The following is a 20,897-nucleotide window of genomic DNA, read 5'->3' as shown; positions in this document are numbered from 1 at the left end:
GTTTAAGTTACAACGATAACCACGGATGTTAGTCTATGGTTTGTGGTTAATAGAACTAAAATATCAAAGTTCATAAAAAAAGTGAATAAAGTATCAAATATTATTAATCACATACAAGTTTCTTCATACAAGGTTTACAAACTATAGAACCCTACTAGATTTAAGGCATCAACCCCAACAGGATTGAGACCGTAAGAAATTATTTTTGAACAGAAAACCATAACAAATTTTTTTTAAAATAGAACTAGAGGGGAATTAGGGCCATGGTGAAGAGGAATACAGAGAAATTGGAGATTAGGATACGAAGAGGCATATGAAAAGAAGAAATGGGGAAGGATTTTTGGAGCCAAAATATTGAAACAACCCCATGTTTAAAGCCAAAAGATTGAATGTGAGCGAAAAATCGAGATCTAAACTAAAAATAAGCCACAAAACAACTCACCATGTTGCTGAAAAGAAGAACTACGGTTTTGACTTGCGAATAGGTGGGTTGGACAAAGTGCACAACAGGCCGACGGCAAAATTGCACGGGTTGGTGAATAGAACTATACGGCAGCAGTGCTCAGCGGATGAAGATGCAGAGGCTTGAAGATGCACAGGCTTCAACTATTGCGGCTGGTGGGAGAAATGGAAGTGTCAATGAGAGAGGTTGAGGGAAAGATGGGTTCAGACCTAAAATCTTAGCGCACACACTAAAGGGAATTGAGCTTTCCACCCTTTTTTTTTTTTTTACTTTTTCGTTTTCCCTCTATTTTTTTTTTATAGGGAATTTCAATAAATACCATAAAGAAAAGTTATTAATAGGAGTATTTGTTGTAGTGCCTCAATATGAAACACCTGAAATGAAGCCTAAATTACAAAAACGAGTACCCATGAGTTAAAGACTAAATTACATCATCTAAATTTAATTTGAAAGGGTCTAAACAGAGTTCTAAAGCCTAAAACTCACTAGAACAGACTTGGATTTCGCTATGAGGTTTCAAATATTTCCAAAACTATTCCGAATCCTTACTAGTTGGTGTCTGAATAGACTTAATCCTACATATTTGGTGGTGTTAGAAAGTGGGTAACTCACATCTAGTGCCAAAAAATAATGGGTAAGTGTCGAGTTGTTAAAAGATGCCCGAGTGTGGGTGTGTTAGCCAATTGAAGCAAATCTCAAGGAAGGTAGGTTCACGTGAAGGGAAAAAAAGTAGGAGGGGGAACCAGATGGGGGCCAGGGCTTTTCTTAAAAAATAAAAAATAATAAAATAATAAAATAATAAAAAAATCTACTTTCTTTTTATATTTTTAAAACAAAAGCCAACAAATTAAACAGAAAAATAAAATAAAATTTAGCATCTTCCTTTAGCTCCAAATACAGTTTCTCTTTTACCAAAAATTGGCACTCCAATTTAAAAATGCAAAAGATTTGGAAAACTTTCTAATAATAAATTCCAAAATCTCGAAAATAAAGGTTTTAATTGAAATCTTTTTTCCAAAATTTTAATAAATTTTATTTGGAAATTTTAAAAATTTAACAAAAATTGAAAATTTTCAATTTAGAAAACCCAACAAAGAGGCTCCATTAATTTAGAATTAACGGACTGAAGGGACTTCAAATACCAAATTTATGCCAAATTAGCCTTAATTTTATAATGTCGGGCATTACACTATTCATCTATCTTATTTCTGGTATGTTTATCCTTACTTTTCTCCTTTGTTAAATTTAAATATAATTTAGTTTTATGGTATAATAATTATATATGCATTGAAAATATAATAAAAAAACAATAATCAAAAGTATAGAAAATAAATAAATTCAAAATTAACAACAATAATAAAATTATTCCTACCTTCGAATTGTTGCTCAAATTTAATCTCCAATGCTAAAGTAAATAAATTCAAAATTAACAACAATAATAAAATTATACTATCTAACACAGGTACTATGGGAGAGTAACATTTGATTTCCTTTTTGTTCCTTTTAGTAGATGATTATATAGATATATTAGATAATTTCAGGTTTAAAATCATCAAAAAATTATTTTGCCCCTATTTTTTAGCATCACATATAAAAAATAATAATAATAACTTTTTTCCTATCGTTTAGTATCAAATGTGGTATTACGTATTTTTTAAAAAATAGTTTCATCTTAACATGAATGGTATCCTAGATTCATTTAAGAAAACCGTTTAAATTTTGATTTATCTTCAACATTTGATTTAAAATCAAATCAAATTTTCTCTATAAATTCAATAATTACATTCCGAATTTTCTTCGGTTATATATTTCTCTCTTTCTTTCTCATGTTTATTTTCTCCTTTTCTATTTCTTTCTCATGTTTTTTTTCCTCTTTTATAATTTCGTTGATAATTTTTTGTTTTCTTTTTGTAGCGTTATACTTGGTAACTCCAACTCTAACTATTCCTTCATAATTAGTAATGTGTTCTTTTTCTTCTGTAATCTACTTATTTTCATATGTTAAAACAATTGAGTAGTAAATATTTATGAGTTTTGTCATTGAAAAAGAATCTCAATCCTCCGCTCACATTTACCTTCCTCTCTCAGCCTTTTATTTTCAAGATTTGATTTAAGATCAAATCAAATTTTCTCTGTAAATTCAATCCCTACACTCCAAATTTTCAACGATTATCTCTCTTTTTCTTTCTCATGCTATTTTTTTTTTTATTTTGTTAATAATCTTTTGTTTTCTTTTTGCTGCGTTATCAACTCAAATTATTCTTCCATAATTAGTCCGTGTTTTTTTCTTTTGTAATCTATTTCTTTTTATATGCTAAAACAATCGAGTATTAAATATGTATGAGCTTTGTCATTAAAAGGAATCTCAATCCTCCACCCACGTTTATCTTCCTCTCTCATCATTCTTTCTTTTTATAATTATGATGTGAAATTAAATTTGATTAGTTGTGTACATTGAATTTTGATTTTAGATTTAGACTAAGTTGAATAACAAATTATGAATTTTCCAAACCAAATAAATTAAGGTATTAACCAAATCATCTAAAAAATATATTTATTTGAAATATAGTTAAAATTAAGAAGAACATTGTAAATAAGTTTGAGGGTTTTTGTCTAAGGTGTGAAATTAAGAAGAACTTTGCATTTGTATGTCATCTATATATTGTTTCCATCACATTAATGGTATAAAGTTGCCATTATATTACCCAATATATAATAAACAAACAACATCATGGGAGGATGATAGTCAACTTAAATATGTCTCAATTGATTTTGACATAAATCCTCGATCAAGAAGTCATAAATTTCAATCCACCGACTCCAACTTGCTAAAATAAATAAATAATAATATAATTGAAAAGTTGTACACTCGAAGTGATTCATTAATGTTATCATTATATTCTTAACATATATAGGAGCTATATTTTTTCAACAATCAAATGAATTTCTTATTTTCACTATCAACTATATATGTCATTCAAAATTTAGAAAAAGTTATCATGAATACAAACATCTTGAAGAAAAAATGATTTTAGTAATTTATTTTATTAATATATAATCATTCAACAATGATTTGGTAAGAAAGCCAAAAAAATTCCAAGGTATTACAATTGAAAAATATGATACTAAAATACACTCATTTATTGTGATTTATAACCTTTATTTCTTTATTCTTAATAGATGAAGAAACCATAATTATTTCGTAAGAGCCTAAGAATTATAACATATTAAAAGGAGATACAATTAAAATAGATAAAAATTACGATTATTGAAATTACTCCTTTCACAATATTTTTTTTTCATAAACTTATAGACCCTCGTTTTTCATATTGGTTAAATTGAAGGAGGGTGACTTAAAATATATCGTCAAAATAATTGTAGTAAAAGCAGTAACAAGAACTCTAAATTGACGAGTATTGCGACAACATGGCTGATGACATACTCATAATGGCACTCGTCCATTTGCAGTAAATGGTGGAATAGGTGTTCTAGGATACATGACAAAATTAAACTTAGATTCTTTATTTAAAATAATAGAAGGAGAATGAGGTGGAGGTGGTGGGTAGTCTGAAGTTTTTTTACTTGGCCCAATTGTAGGAATATGCACGCCTTTTGGTAATATTCCAAAGCTGATTCTAGATTCCTTATGTAAAATGACTGGTGGGAAATGTGGTGAAGGAGGTGGATTGTCTGAAGCTCTTTGACTCGGTCTAGATGGAGGAATTTGTACCTCTTTTGATAGTATTCCTAAGATGAATGGTGGAGCTACATAGTCTTGATCAACTCGGTCTAGCATCTGCTTGATAGTATGTAGAATGCATCCCAAGGAGTATGAGAGCACAAGCTCCGAAAAACACATTTGAAGGATTAATCAACATCATTTTTGTTGTATATTTGCCCATCTTCTTCTATTGCTTCCTCTTTACATAGCATTTTTTTTTCAATTGAAATGAAGGTAACATTTTAGCGTACAAGCTAAAAATAACATTTTTAGTTTTAGAGAAACAACAAAAATACGGAATTTGTTAGAAATCTTTTTTGTAAAAAGCTTTACAATAAAACTAACAACTCAAAATTGACATTTTATTTTTGAAGTTTCTAAATGACGTTTTCTTTTCTGTTTTCCATTATTTTTTATTTTAAAAATCAAATATGTTAACCACTTGTTGAATGCTTGTATGATTGAATTTAATAAGTGTGAGAATCAACGTGTGTTTGACAAGTGATTTTTAATGCATTCATTCATAATCAACTTTATCAAACCCATAAAGCGATTAACTTTTTTTCGTAATCAATTCTAGCGCTGTTAAAAGTCATCTAAAATGAAGCCTAAAACAATTATATTATATTTGCATTCGATGACGGTTTAGAATAGCCATTAAATATGTCTTTTGAATACATTTTTCAATATTCATAGTTTATTACTTATCCGTAAATTTTGGCAATTTTCTTTCAACATATGAGTGTTTTCTCTAAACTATCATAATTTTGCAATTGGGCATAAATTAGAGCTTCAAGTAAAAAGAAGAAGTGTTGCAGTCATTGAAGACCCGAGAGGAAAACATTAAGCCACTACCTACGGTGCCTAAATGCACTAAATGCAATTAAAAATCATTTGAGTTATTTATTACTTATTCAAATTATTTTTGTATTTACTTATTAAAATTGTTATATTTATGAATTAATACATAAATTAAAATTAAAAAATGTATAATTTAAAAAGGAGGTTTTTTAAATATAAACAACTGGACCAAAATAATTACAATCTGTAGCAAAAAAAACCTACCGAAAGTTGCAGCCAAACCAAAGACCAAACATGGTGTGAAATATCAAAAAAGTCTCGCCTGATTTTTCTTCTTCAGCCGATTTTTCCCTCCAACATTTTATCCCCCTCTTCAGATCGACTTCGTTCACTCTTCTTGTTCTTCTTCTTCTTCTTTCATCATGTTGTTTCATGACGCTTCTTCGATCGAAGTTGATTCATCTTCCCCAACATTTTTCCATTTAGGTCCATTTCATGTTACTATTATTTTAGGTTGTTGAAGTTGCAAGAAAAGGAAAACGTACAAAATTTAGACAAAATATATGTTCAATGTAATTAGAATTCTATAGTTGATAGACAATGATAGAAGTCTATAAAAGTCTGTTAGTGATGGTCTATTAAAAAAGAACGTGATTGAAAGCTCCATCTCACTATGATCTTCACGTTCACAATCACAAAACACTCAAATTTAATGGTCAACAACAATCCAAGAGTCAGGGGAGGAAGTATGTTAAGGCTTGAAATTCTTCTGTCGTTTACCAAATAACAGCTCAATCATATTGTCACACTCCGCACCAGATTACCCTCCTAACCTGGACAGAATGGTGACTGCAGCCGTTACCAACCCTTTTGCTGGCACTTACTGCATAACTTACCTTAAAATAATATTCAAACCCTGAATACATACATAATAACACAGAGCTTAACACATTTACATTACAGGTTTTCACATAGATAATACAACCTAGTGGGCCCCATCAAGAATTCTAGTCACTAGACAGACACATGTATACTAACTAATACAGGTCTTCAATTACGCTTCCTTCAACCTGTTTCTTTGAGTGGCAGAGCAGCAGCATAATAGTCCTTTGGGAACTGACCGCTACCTGAAAGAAACCATTTGAAACGTGGGCTAGAAGCCCAGTGAGTGACTTAATAAAACATATGTCTCATGCTCTAAAACCTTAAGCTTGAAAACATAATACTGAAACTAGAATAAACCAAGAAAACGTATACATAAAAACCTTTAAAACCATCGTATCTTGAACCTGAATCTTAATTGAGAATGAACACTCACTGTTCTAATTCCCAACATCAAGCCATGGCCGGATGAGACCACTACCTCGACCTGTTCACATTAAACTATGGCTAAGAGAGATCCCTACATTGATCTCTTTAAATATTTCGATGGCATCTCAACAACATCCTTACGACATAAACATTGATAACAACTCTTATACATCAATAATCATCATTACATCTTAGTTGAGAACGAGCATACATCGATCTAGCTCCCAACGTCTATTATCGGCCAAGAGACCTATATTTCAGCCTCCTTTTGCTATTCTATGGCTTAGGAGATCCATACTTGGTCTCTCCTTCAAAACTACCCACGTGTACGTGGATGTTTCTATGTACCGTCAACAACTTAGGTACATTTATTCATATACATTTCTTACCTTCAATACTCAACTTTATTATGTTTAGGAATATCAACGCATGTACTTTAGAAATCTTAGGTATATAAACATAGCACACCAAACTATGTTTTAACCCTAAAGCATGCTTCATACTCTATAAAATAAGTTGGCTTAAAACTAACCAGCTTGTAAAACCACTAATCATGCGTTAGACATGGAAAACATACTTGAAAAACTCACACATTAGTATACATCAAGCATTGATAAACATTCACAAGCAATAGAAACTTCAAGCTATCCTTCTAGCCAAGAAGAATATATGACTGCTTTTATCCTTAGTTGGGAGTGAACTAATAGTTCTAACCCTCAACATCAACCTTAGTCGGGGAGAACTCTTTTACTCGATCCCTTGACGTCGTATTACCTACGTGCACGTGGTTATAACTGAGTATCGTCATACCTTATGTACCTGACTAGGATACCTTCTCATTGTCCTTCAGTATCCTCAGGTACTTCTGCTCAGATACCTTCTCAAACATCCTTCAGTATCGAGCTGCTAACATACCTTCTCATATGTTCTTCGGTATCAATTTGGCCGGATACCTTCTCAAAAGTCCTTCGGTATCAAATTGACCAGGTACCTTCTCAAGTGTCCTTCGGTACCCAAATTGGTTAGATACATTCTCAACGTCCTTCGATATCAAATTGGCTGGATACCTTCTCAAAAGTCCTTCGGTTCAAATTGGCCAGGTACCTTCTCAAGTGTCCTTCGGTACCAAATTGGTTAGATACCTTCTCAACATCTTTTGGTATCAAATTGGCTGGATACCTTCTCAAAAGTCCTTCGGTATCAAGTTGGCCAGGTACCTTCTCAAGTGTCCTTCGGTACCTCGTTGTAAGTAAAACTAGTCATAAATATTTAGTTGAAAGGATACCTTCTCATTGTCCTTCAGTATCCGTCACGTAACTAGTCACAACATTCAGTTGAACACTAAAGATTAGTGCTCAAATCATCATCATCATACTAGTTCATCATAAAAATGGAGTTACTTAAACCTACTGAAAGTATTTGGACAAGGTAACATATCTACCCAAATCCCATAGAAAACATGCTTTACTTAACATGAAAAACTGTTCCACAAATATGTTGCTTGGCATATCATTTAAACACTTAGCATGAGACTAACTTCACAGAAATCATAGTTTCTAAAACATAGCATGAGAAATAGCTTCAATGGAACCATAGATTCTAAATTATTAAAAAAATTAATTCGTCACATAGTCACTCACAGCTTATTGGCCTCTTAACGGGTCGCATGCTTCTCCTAGTTTTTCGTGGCTAGCGAGATCCCCATAAGCAAGGTCAGCGAGATCCCCTAGAGCGACACCAGCGAGATCACCACGAGCGACACCAGCGAGATAATTATGAGCGATACCAGCGAGATCTCATTACCAACAACACCAGTGATACTCAGCCCCCCAGCGATACTAACAATACTCAGCAACCAGCGACACTAGTGACACCAGTGATACCTGCCCAATTTCTAGCGAGATTCTCCTCTAGAGCGAGATCCTCCTCACAATTTTTAGTGAGATCTTCATCATTAGCGAGATCCTCTTCATAAAATTAGCGAGATCTCCTTCATTAGCGAGATCCTCTTCACAAAATCTCGCTATAATCTCTACTGTGGGCTGTTTGCTTATTTTTTCCAAGCAGCTGTCTGCTTATGCACAGGTTCTTTTAAAATTTCAGCCACAAATTTCTTATAGTTTGGCCTAGAGATCCCAATCTTCACCTCGAGACCTGATTAACCCAAGATTCTGTCTCTCCTGTAATTTCATCACTTTCCATTCTTCTCCTACCCTCTTTCTCCAGCAAGACAACTTTGAAAATTAGATTCTCTCAGATTTCAAATGGCACCGATTTCACTAAATTTGCTCATGTAGATTGCCAAAACCAAACTTTCGAAGTTCTTTTTCCCTTTTAATCTTCCTACCGCCTCCCAAATTCAAGGATAATTTGCCACGTCAACTCATATCTAATGACTCAGCCCAAGCCTATAAGTGAGTTTCTTTATTTAATACATTTTTCTTTTCCTTTCTTCTCAACCTCTATAATTTGTATGGATTTTCACTTATATGATATTTAATATATCATTCCTTTAGGGAAAGATACTTGTTTAGGAACTTAGATTTCGAGGTTTACACTTAGCTTACACAAGCTTATTTCTTCATGCTTCCACCTTCTACCCTTCATAAGTCATGGATTCATTCAACTCATTAAGAAACATCTCATTACTTACTCTTACTTAAAAAAATAATTAGGGTTCGAGCTTTACACGTATAGACGAAGCTCCGAGAACTAAACAATAGTTCAATTATGTAAACGATTGGATGAAAAGCTAGACGATCGTGTAGACGACAGTTGACTCTAGCTAGATGATCATGTAGATGACAGTTGATGAGTTAAATGATCGTATAGACGATTGGACACGGAGCTAAACGATATATCAAGCACTGTCTATCATTGTCTAGTAAGCTAGCACCTATGCGATCATGCAACCAGAGCCACACGATCATGTAAAATACTCTACACGATCGCGTAGCATTAGCTAAACAATTGTTTAGCAAATGCTATACGGTCGTATAGTACACTCTACATGATCGCATAATAAAAGCTATCGATCGTTTAACTTTGTGAAATTTAAAGAAAGCCTTAAAACAAGAATTCTATCACGAAACATCCATAAAAAATTCATCCACAAATATTTATCACATAAACGCAATGCAGATAAGAAAAAAAAAACCCGTAGTTTATTGATAAATATATTTAAACTACTATCAGTGTCTATCAATATTTAAATATATATTTTATACTTTTGACGTCTATCAATTTCATAGTTTATTGATAGACATTAATAGACTTTTATCAGTTGCTGTCAACTCTCAACTCAATTACTATAGTGCTATAATGCTCCTAGTTTTGATACCAAAAAAATGAACCAACCATGGATAATCCTAATATTGCAACAACTTTTACATAAAAAATGAAATCAATATATAAATTTTAATAACCAAAACTGATATACGGTATCATATGGTAAGAAATAAAACAATGACTTTAAAATTGACCATTAGACAAGTTCAATATCAATATCCATGATCAGTTCATCAAGTATCTTCATTTTCAGAATAGTTGTGATATACACAGATTGAAAGATATCAATGGATATGAACACAATGGGATATCAGTGTGTATAGATGATAGACACTGATAGAAATCTATCAGTATATATGAGTATTTGTATAAATGGGTATATCACATGCTTCAATCTAGAAAAGGAATATAAACAAAGAAATATTGTTAGTGATGGTAAGCTCAATGATAGAATTCATGTTATCATGAATTCTATCATTGATAGAATATGATAGAAGACTATAAATGTCTATTAGTGATGGTCTATTAAAAAAGAACATGATTGTAAGAGCTCAATCAATCATAGTATATCAAGCATGGTATATCACTAGTGATAGAGCTCAATCAATGTTATAGAGAATGATAGAGCTCAATCAATGTGATAGACAGTGATAGAACTCTATCACTTTGTATAACTTATAGACGGTGATATATGTCTATCAGAGGTAGAGAAATATTCACATCCACACATAGTCCCACCAAAAACTATCTATTTGTGGGAAAGAAGCCATAGATGGATGGTGCTATTGTCTATCAGTGGATATCAACACAATGGTATATCAGTGTGTATAAATGATAGACACTAATAGAAATCTATAGTGTCTATCAATATATATCAGTGTTTGTATAAATGGTTATATCACATCTTTCAATCTAAAAAAGGAATATAAACAAAGAAATATTGTTAGTGATGGTAAGCTCAATTAATTCATGTTATCATGAATTCTATCAGTGATAGACAATGATAAAAGTCTATAAATTGAAATTCTTCACATTCACATTCACAAATTCTTCATTTAAACTATGATCTTCACGTTCACAATCACAAAATACTTATATTTAACGGTAAAAAACAATTCAAGAGTCAGGGGAGGTAGCATGTTGAGGCTTGAAATTCTTTTGTCGTTTACCAAATGGCAACTCAATCATGTAGACGAAACTCCAAGAACTAAACGATAGTTAGATTATGTAAATGATTGAATGAAACGCTAGATGATCGTGTAGACGACAGTTGACTGCAGTTAGACGATCCTGTAGACGACAGTTGATGAGCTAAATGATCGTATAAATGATTGGACGCAGAGTTAAATGATATATCAAGCGTTGTCTATCACCGTCTATCAGTGATAGACAATGATAGAGCTCAGTCATAGTATATCAAGCACGATATATCACTAGTGATAAAGCTCAATCACTGTTATAGAGAATGACAGAGTTCTATCACTTTCTATTAGTGATAGACAGTGATTGAACTATATCACTGTCTATCACTGATAAAAAGTGATAAAACTTTATCACTTTGTATAACTTATAAATAGTGATATATGTGTATCATTGTCTATCAGAGGTAGAGAAATGTTTACATCCATACATAGTCCCACCAAAAACTATCTATCTGCGGGGAAGAAGCCATAAATGGACGGTGCTATTGTCTACCAGTGGATATCAACACAATGGTATATCAGTGTGTATAAATGATAGACACTGATAGAAATCTATCAATGTCTATCAGTATATATTAGTGTTTGTATAAATGGTTATATCACATGTTTCAATCTAGAAAAGGAATATAAACAAAGAAATATTGTTAGTGATGGTAAGCTCAATGATAGAACTCATGTTCATGAATTTTATCCTTAATAGACAATTATAGAAGTCTATAAATTGAAATTTTTTACGTTCACGTTCACAATCATAAAAATCGCAGATTTAACAGTCAATAACAATTCAAGAGTCATAAGAGATAGTATGTTGAGGCTTGAAATTCTTCTGTCGTTTAACAAAAACTATACGATCGCATAATAGATATCTCAACGATCGTATAACAAAAACTGAATGATCGCGTGATAGTTAGCCAAACGATTACATAATGAACATCTAAATGATCATGTAACAGTTAGCTAAACGATCTCTTAGTATTCTCTAAACGATCATTTAACAAAAACTATATGATCGCATAATAGATATCTCAACGATCGTATAACAAAACTAAATGATCGCGTAATAGTTAGCCAAACGATCGCATAATAGATAGCTAAACGATCGCGTAATAGTTAGCTAAACGATCGCTTACAAACTTTGCATTCGTATGCCATCTATATATTGTTTCTATCACATTAATGGTATAAAGTTGCCATTATACTACCCTATATATAATAAACGAACAACATCATGAGACGATAATAGTCAACTTAAATATGCCTCAATTGATTTTGTCATAAATCCTAGATCAAGAAGTCATAAATTTCAATTCATCCACTCCAACTTGCTAAAATAAATAAATAATAATATAATTAAAAAGTTCTACTTTCAAGGCGAGCTAGTAGTGTTATCATAATATTCTTAACATATACGGGAGTTATATTTTTTTCATGAATTTCTTATTTTTACTATACAACTATATATGTTATTTAAAAATTAGAAAAAGTTAATATGATATAAATATCACGAAGAAAAAATGATTTTAGTAATTTATTTGATTAATGATTTTAGTAATTTATTTGATTAATATATAATCATTCAATAAGTTATTAAGAAAGCAAGAAAAAATCCAAGGTATTACAATCGAAAAATATGATACTAAGATACACTCATTTATTGTGATTTATTACCTTTATCTCTATATTCTTAATACATGAAGAAATCGTAATTATTTCGTCATAATCTAAGAATTATAAAATATTAAAAGGAGATACAATTTAAATAGATAAAAAAATTGCAATTATTGAAATTACCCGTTTCACAACATATTTTATTCATAAACTTGTAGACCCCCATTTTTCATATTAGTTAAGTTGAAGGAGGGTGACTTTAAATATATTGTCACAACATTTGTAGTAAAAGCAGTAACAAAGACTCTGAATTGAGGGGTATTGCAACAAATATCAAGGCTGATGACGTACTTATAAAGGCACCCGTCCATTTACAGTAGATGGTAAAATAGGTGTTCTAAGATACATGATGAAGTGGAGGTGGTAGATAGTCTGAAGTTTTTTTACTTGGCCCAGATGGAGGAATATGCATGCCTTTTAGTAATATTCCAAAGTTGATCCTAGATTCCTTATGTAAAATGATGGGTGGGAAATGTGGTGAGGGAGGTGGATTGTCTGAAGTACTTTGACTCGATCCAGACGGAGCAATCCGTACCTCTTTTGATAGTATTCCTAAGCCAAAAGGTGGAGCTACGTAGTCTTGATCGACTACAATAACATTTCTAGCATCTGCTTGATAGATTGTGGCATCCCAAAGAGTATGAGAGCACAAGCTCCGGAAAACACATTTGAAAGATTAATCAACATCATTTTTGTTGTATGTTTGCCCATCTTCTTCTATTGCTTCCTCTTTATATAGCATATTTTTTTTCAATTGAAATGAAGGTAACATTTTAGCGTACAAGCTAAAAATAACATTTTTAGTTTTAGAGAAACAACAAAAATACGGAATTTGTTAGAAATATTTTTAGTAAAAAGCTTTACAATAAAACTAACAACTCAAAATTGACATTTTATTTTTGAAGTTCTAAATGATGTTTTCTTTTCTGTTTACAATTATTTTTTATTTAAAAATCAAATATGTTAACCACTTGTTGAGTGCTTGTATGATTGAATTTAATAAGTGTAGAATAAACGTGTGTTTTAAAAGTGATTTTTAACGCATTCATTCATAATCAACTTTATCAAACCCATAAAATGACTAACTTTTTTTCGTAATCAATTAACTCTTAAAAGTGATCTAGGAATGAAGCCTAAAACAATCCTAATATATTTCAATTCGAGGATGGTTTAGAATAGCCATTAAATGTGCCTTTTGAATATATTTTAAAATTTTCATGGTTTATCTTTTATCTATAAATTTTGGCAATTTTTTTTCACCATAGGAGTGTTTTCTCCAAACTATCATAATTTTGCCATTAGGCATAAATTGGAGCTTCAGGTAAAAAGAAGAGGTGTTGTAGTTGTTCGCACGAGGTTTCCAGAGAAACTTAATTCGTGGGATTTGAACTTTGTATTTGTATTAATTTTGTGGAAAGTGAATACCATCTCTAATACATAATTTTTTGATGCTTTCAAAATAAACTATAGTCTTTAAGCTGGTTGATCTTATTGAATGATCGACCTTTGGGCTTGTTGATTTTCTAGGATGATCGACCTTTGGGCTTGTTCATCTTCTTAGATGATCGGCCTTTGGGCTTGATGATCTTCTTCGACAATCGACCTTTGGGCTTGTAGAACTTCTTGGATGATCGGCCTTTGGGCTTGATGATCTTCTCGGATGAACAACCTTTCGGTTTCTTGATCTTTTTGGATGATTGGAGTTTGGGTTTGATGATCTTCTTGCACGATCGGGCTTTGGGCTTGTAGATCTTCTTAGATGATCGACCTTTGGGCTTTTTGATCTTCTTGGATGATCGACCTTTGGGCTTGATAATCTTCTTGGAGGATTAGTGTTCGAACGAGGCTTCTGGAGAAACTTGTTTCGTGGAGTTGAACTTGAGTTGGTATTGATGTTGATGTTGATTTGATGTGATGTGGTTTGTGATGGAACATAAAAAGCGTATGCACAGCGAAAGTGATGAAATCGACAACATTCTAATTGCATTAAAAAGAAGAATAAGCATGCAAAGGGTTAGAGAATACAACCTTCAAAGACTCTCGAGCTCGATCGACACCACGAACAGTAAGTCCTGCTATTCTCTTATTGAAGAATACGGTTTTGGGACCGTTATGTTAGAGAAAATAAGGGAATTTCACTATATTAAGTAGGAGAGTAAAGAGAATTTGGTGGAAGAATTAAAGTTAATTGTCAAGGAAGCATTAGTTTTTTAAAATTTCAAAAACAAAGCTTTTGTAGAGAAAACACATGAAAAATCTCATTTTGCATATCTTCCACCTCAAACTCCATTAGCATATAATCTCTAGGTGTCAAGCTTCGGAAATGTCACTCCAAAGTCCACTTAGTTAGTGGGAAAATCCAACAATTTGATTTTTCTACTAACTAATTTTTTAATATAAAAAAATGAAAAATATTTTTCAAAATTTGGAAATTATTTAATCAAAACAATTTGAATTAAATAAAATAAAAAAATTTAATATCATATATTAAATTGTTTAAGACACATAACTTTGATTAATCACATTAATCAAGTTTAAAAGATACTTTCATGCTAACGATCAACTATACTCTAAAAAATAACTAATTAATAAATTAAATATATAATTGTAAATTATATCTCATATAAAATACAATTTTTCCTAAAACCTGAATTTTAACATTTCAAATTCTTATTTCACCTAGTTCTTCAATGTTGTACGTATTGAGCTAACAAGGAAATCCGAGGGACCTACATATCATGGGATCCAATGATCTGAGACTAACCGGTCAAACTCTTTAACCTAGTTAAACAACATTCGTTAACTAACAGAATTATCCATTCTAGCCTGTAGTTGTACTCCCATCACTATAGATATCTTATGTGTCCATTTGATATAACCATCATCAATAAGTTGATCCTTCATAGGTTGTTCGTGACCTCAGCTAGGTCAAATACCGAAATACCCCTGAGTTACATCTTTTCTCCTTAAGTACCACTGTCCCTCTAATGAATAATTTATTTAGGATTATAATCACTAAATCCATTCCCTCTCAGGCCAACGAGATGATGAGATTCCTTGCTCAAGACTCGGGATCAACAGGGAACAACCTTTATACTATCCCTAAAATGGGTAGGAGCGAATTCCATTTTGCAAATTCTATGTCCCTAACCATCTACCCGATCTTATCCCTGAAATAGGAGACATATTGAGCAGCAATGTTAGGTTTAACATCACCTATGCAGATCAAGGGACAATCGCGAATAAACAGGAGTTCATAGACAGCTCAGGATTCAGATCAAGTTATCTAGGTCATCAAGAAGTGAAATTAATCAATGTTAATAGTAAACGGTGCTAATACGTAAAAGTGATTATTTCGTGGTCTGTCTTACATAATCTCATTATTTAGAACACCTTCGCTCACATTTCTCTACATGAACGAACTGATCACATCATTTATGACACTTTACAACATTTGTAACAATCATAGAGCGGGTCATATTCGATAGTATCTTCAAAAATAGGTACCCAACTTAATCCAAGTAATATAGAAGGTTTAGGCTATTTTACTCGAACTTCATCTAGTTTATGTCTCCACATAAAGTCCAAATATTCATAACAATAGCCAAAGGTTTATAGTTTATTGGAATTAGAATTATTAAACAATCAACAACACTTGTTTGAATAAACTTTATATATGTGTACTGTTTACAAAACTACGAGTTTTAGGACATACAACCCAACAACTAAAACTCCTAGTGGGTTACAACAAAGTTGAGTGCTGTAAGAGAAAACTAAATACAATAAACCAGGGTATCCCATACCCACAATTTCTCCCACTTGCCCTATTTATTCTACCCGTAGTCCTAAACTCTTAAGGTGACCCACGAAAATGTTAGCTAGGAGGGCTTTAGTAAATGAATCAACAATATTGTCCTCATATTCTATTTTTCTCACAATAACGTCTACTCTTAGCACGATCTCTCTAATGAGATGATATTTGCGCTCAATATGTTTTTTGCTCTTATGGCTTCTAGGTTCTTTAGAGTTCGCTACTGCCCTACTGTTATCATAATACATAATGATTGGCAGTATGTCTGGAACAACTTCCAGATCATTTAGGAACTTCCTAAGCCATACTACTTCCCTTGCTGCTTCACAAGCAGCAACATATTCTGTTTCCATTGTGGAGTCTGCATTGCAACTCTGATTAATACTTCTCCATACTACTGCTCCTCCATTTAGAGTGAACACCGATCGTGAAGTAGATCTTCTATAGTCTATATTGGTTTGAAAATCGGAGTCAGTATATCCCATAAGGATCAAATCCTTATTTCCATATACGAGCACGTAGTTCCTCGTTCTCCTGAGATACTTGAGGATATTCTTAATAGTAGTCCAATGTTCATAACCAGGATTGGACTGATACCTACTGACAATCCCTATTACAAAGCATATATTTGGACGAGTACAGAGCATTGCATACATCAGACTTCCGACTGTTGATGCATAGAGAACCCGTCTCATATCCTCAACTTCTTGAGGTGTCTTAGGACATTGTTCCTTTTACAAGTGTATTCCATTCCTAAAAGGTAAAATACCTCCTTTGTAATCCTGTATATTAAACTTAGACAATACCTTATCTATATAAGATGTTTGAGACATGGCTAGCATTCTGTTCTTTCAGTTTCGAACTATTTGAATCCCAAGAACATATTGTGCTTCTCCCAGATCTTTCATTTGAAATTGGGTTGCTAGCCAATTTTTAATGAAAGTTAGGTATCCTACATTATTTCCAATAAGTAGGATATCATCTACATACAAAACTAGAAATGCTACAGTGGAGTTGATGATCTTTTTGTATACACACGGTTCATCAACATTCAGTTCAAAGCAATAAGATTTGACCACAGTATCAAATATTATATTCCAAAATCTGGATTCCTGTTTCAATCCATAAATTGATCTTTTCAGTTTTCAAACCTTTTGCTCCTGACCCTGTTCAATGAACCCTTTTAGTTGGACCATAAAGATCTCCATTTAGAAAGGCAGTCTTGATATCCATTTGTCAAATTTCATAATTATAAAAAGTGGCAATGGACAAGAGTATACTAATTGATTTGATTATAGCCTCATGTGAGAAGGTTTCTTCATAGTCCACACCCTCAACCTGGGTCCAACCCTTTGCTACTGACCGGGCTTTATAGGTCTATACCTTCCTTATATGGTCTCTTTTACGCTTATAGATCTATTTACAATCGATAGGTCTTACCTCATCAGGTTTATCTATAAGTTCCCAGACTAAATTAAAGTATATAGACTCTATTTCAAGGTTCATGGCTTTGATCCACTGATTTCGAGCAACATCATCCATTGCCTATTTATATATTAATGGATTTTCTAAGCCATAATCACATATGTTGACTTCACTTTCAATTAAACCCATATGGCGGTTAGGCTGTCTCACAACCCTCCCACTACGTCGAGGCTCTCTCAACTCTTGAGTAGGATGTGATGGATCAAACGTACTTGGTCTATCTACAACTCTCCTTGATGAGCAAGGCTGATTAATAGCTTTTGTTAATTCATCTGTAGCATTATTTGAAATCTCTTCCAATACTAGATTATTGCGGGGTTTATGACCTCGACTGTGGTCTTCCTCTAGATGTGGCATTTGTCGATACAATTACCTTATCATCTGAAGGATCATAAAACTGACCATCTCTCGTTCCTTTAGGGTAACCTACAAATAGGCATAATTTTAAACGATGTTCCAATTTCTTAGGATTTTGCACCAACACGTGTGCTGAGCAACCCCAGATCTAGAAATGACGTAAACTAGCTTTACGTTCTGTCCATAACTCATAAGGTGTTTCTGAAACACTCTTAGAGAGAATGTTATTCAAAATGTAAGCTGCAGTTTCTACAGCATATTCGCAGAACGAGTTAAGCAACCAAATATAACTCATCATGGACCAAACCATGTCCAACAAGATTCTATTTCTCCGTTTAGATACATCATTCTACTGAGGCATTCCTAGTGTAGATAGATGTGACTGAATCCCGTGTTCTATCATATAGTCCTGGAATTTCAAGTCCAAATAATCCCACCTCGATCTGATCCAAGTGTCTTAATAGATTTACCTAATTGGTTTTGTCACACCCCACCCCGAGCCCTCATCCTGAGCCCAAGGGGAGGCATGAAGGTCCACAAATACAAATCTTTTTTGATACCTACTACCCATCTGAACCTCTTAACTCTAAGTAAACTTTAAACTAAGGATGTAAACAATAACTCATTTTATTACAGCTAGTACAACGTTTATACAACTCTCAGACTTACTACAAAGTTTACAGTAACAATTCTAAAACCCGGATGTGTGACTGTGGCTGTGGCAAACGTTGACCTTAGTTGTACCCTAGAATTCCTCACCTTTCGCTACCTGGTAAGAAAAACATGAAAGAAAAGAATGAGCTTCACAAAGCACAGTGAGTGGTAAACAACTTCTAGAGTCTATTTCAACTCATAAATAATACAAGCATATCCCAAATATGAGGTTAATATTCAAACCTCAGCCTTGAATGAGTCTGATCTCAAACTCTACCTACACTCACAGTAGATAGTCAACTGATACTAATCATAAATGCTTAGTCTCTTGCGTTCCATTTATTTCCTATGTGCACATAGCTCCCCGCTTATGGGCTCAAAAATTAGGCCTGCCAGCCCTCTGACCATCCCATACAAGGTTCCTCCTGCAGGCTCAGGAACTAGACCTCTCGATCCCTTGACCATCCCGTGAGCTTCCACTTAGGGCTTAGAAACTAGGTCTATTGACCCCATGATCATCCCGAACATATAATCTAATTCTTATGCTAATTACTCATTCATAACATATACAATTTACTATAATAGATATGCTTAATACTTAATGGAAAGTACCACTCACCTTGGTAAAATAGGAACCTTTCTTTTAGAAGTTCCTTGGTTTTCTCGGCTCCCTTTTGAACCCTAAATTCCACATTCAAATTCAAGCGTAGATTACTTATAGTTACAAGCATTCTACAAACATGTTTTAAAATGTCTCAGAAAGCTTACATTAAAATATGTGCTTAGAATTCTACATGGTTTGGCCGGAATCCTCAAAACATCAAGACTGGCCGAAGCTTACTAGAAAGCTCAACCCTACTATTTTTTCTACACTCTCCAGCCCGATTCCTTGGAACTTTTTCTCCAGAAGCCCTACACTAAAACTAGAATCTCAGAGCTTTTAGGTCGCTTTGAAATCACTCAAAACTCACGAGTATTCTGGAAGAACTTCTCGTCCTAAGTTTATTCTACTTCCATACCTCACTGTCTGGCAGCATCTTTTCCTTTTGGAACTGCTTGATCAACGCATGGTCTTGCTACCAACGCATGCCCTTCATGATCAATGTATAATCTCCTCCAAATCTACCCTCTAAATATCTTCCTAACGTTCTTTAAAGAGGATTTCGAGTTATTAATTGAAGAAACACCTTGTGGTGGTATTTATAGTCCAAAGGAACTGGTCCTTCTCAACATTACTAAGCCTCAATGCAAGACACCTCATAATTTGGAGTGTTTGCACCATGCTTTGCTACCGTCTACTCCCTTACCATTTACCTACTTTAGTTGTCTTCCTCATGCATAAGTCTTCTTTGCATGAAACTCTATTCGTCCAGCTCCTACTAACTCAAGCCCAACCACATCTCGGTATAGCCATTTTTTTGGGTGAGCTCATCAGCCTTGCGTAACGCAAGCCTTAGCATCGCCTAAACACTTGGCCTATCGTTTAGTCCATCGTGTAGCTCTTGCACTTCATCGCACAACTCCATCGTCTAATGAATCTCTCACTGTAGCTTAACATCTAGCCCTCTCGCTGTCCTTCATCATCCAACTCTCTTGTCGTTGCCAATCATCTAGTGCATGTGTCCCATCGCATAGTGATCTCTTGCTCTTAACGATCTTGCTATCGCATATATCTCGCTGTTAACGATCTCACTGACTCTCATCGTTTAGCACATAGCCTATCACATAGTTCCTGTGTCTATCGTTTAGCTCCGTCATGTAACGCTGATGCCTATCGTCTAATGCATCACACCCTTCATATAACGCGTATGTTTATCGTGTAACGCAATCACCCAGCGTCTGCATCAATTGCCCAGAGCCCTCCTAATGCATCGTCTAACGTTTAAGCTTATCGTCTAGTGCCCGCTCATCATTTAGAGCTATCGTCTAGTGCTATCGTCTAACGATATCATTTAGCTTCTATGCTTATCTTTTAGTGCATCACTTCAAATCGTTTAGCGCCACCTGTAGCTACACAATCATCTGGTGCATCACTCAGCGCCACCCACATTGTTATGCGATCGTCCGCCCAGTGCCTTATACTCAAGCTTCTCTCGCTCCCGCTCACGCAGCATCAACGTATGAGAAACTTTTGGC

The sequence above is a fragment of the Benincasa hispida genome, chromosome 3 (genome assembly GCF_027475165.1).
Source record: "Benincasa hispida cultivar pf3 chromosome 3, pf3_genome.v1.1, whole genome shotgun sequence".
NCBI lineage: Eukaryota > Viridiplantae > Streptophyta > Magnoliopsida > Cucurbitales > Cucurbitaceae > Benincasa > Benincasa hispida.
This window is presented reverse-complemented; position numbering follows the sequence as displayed.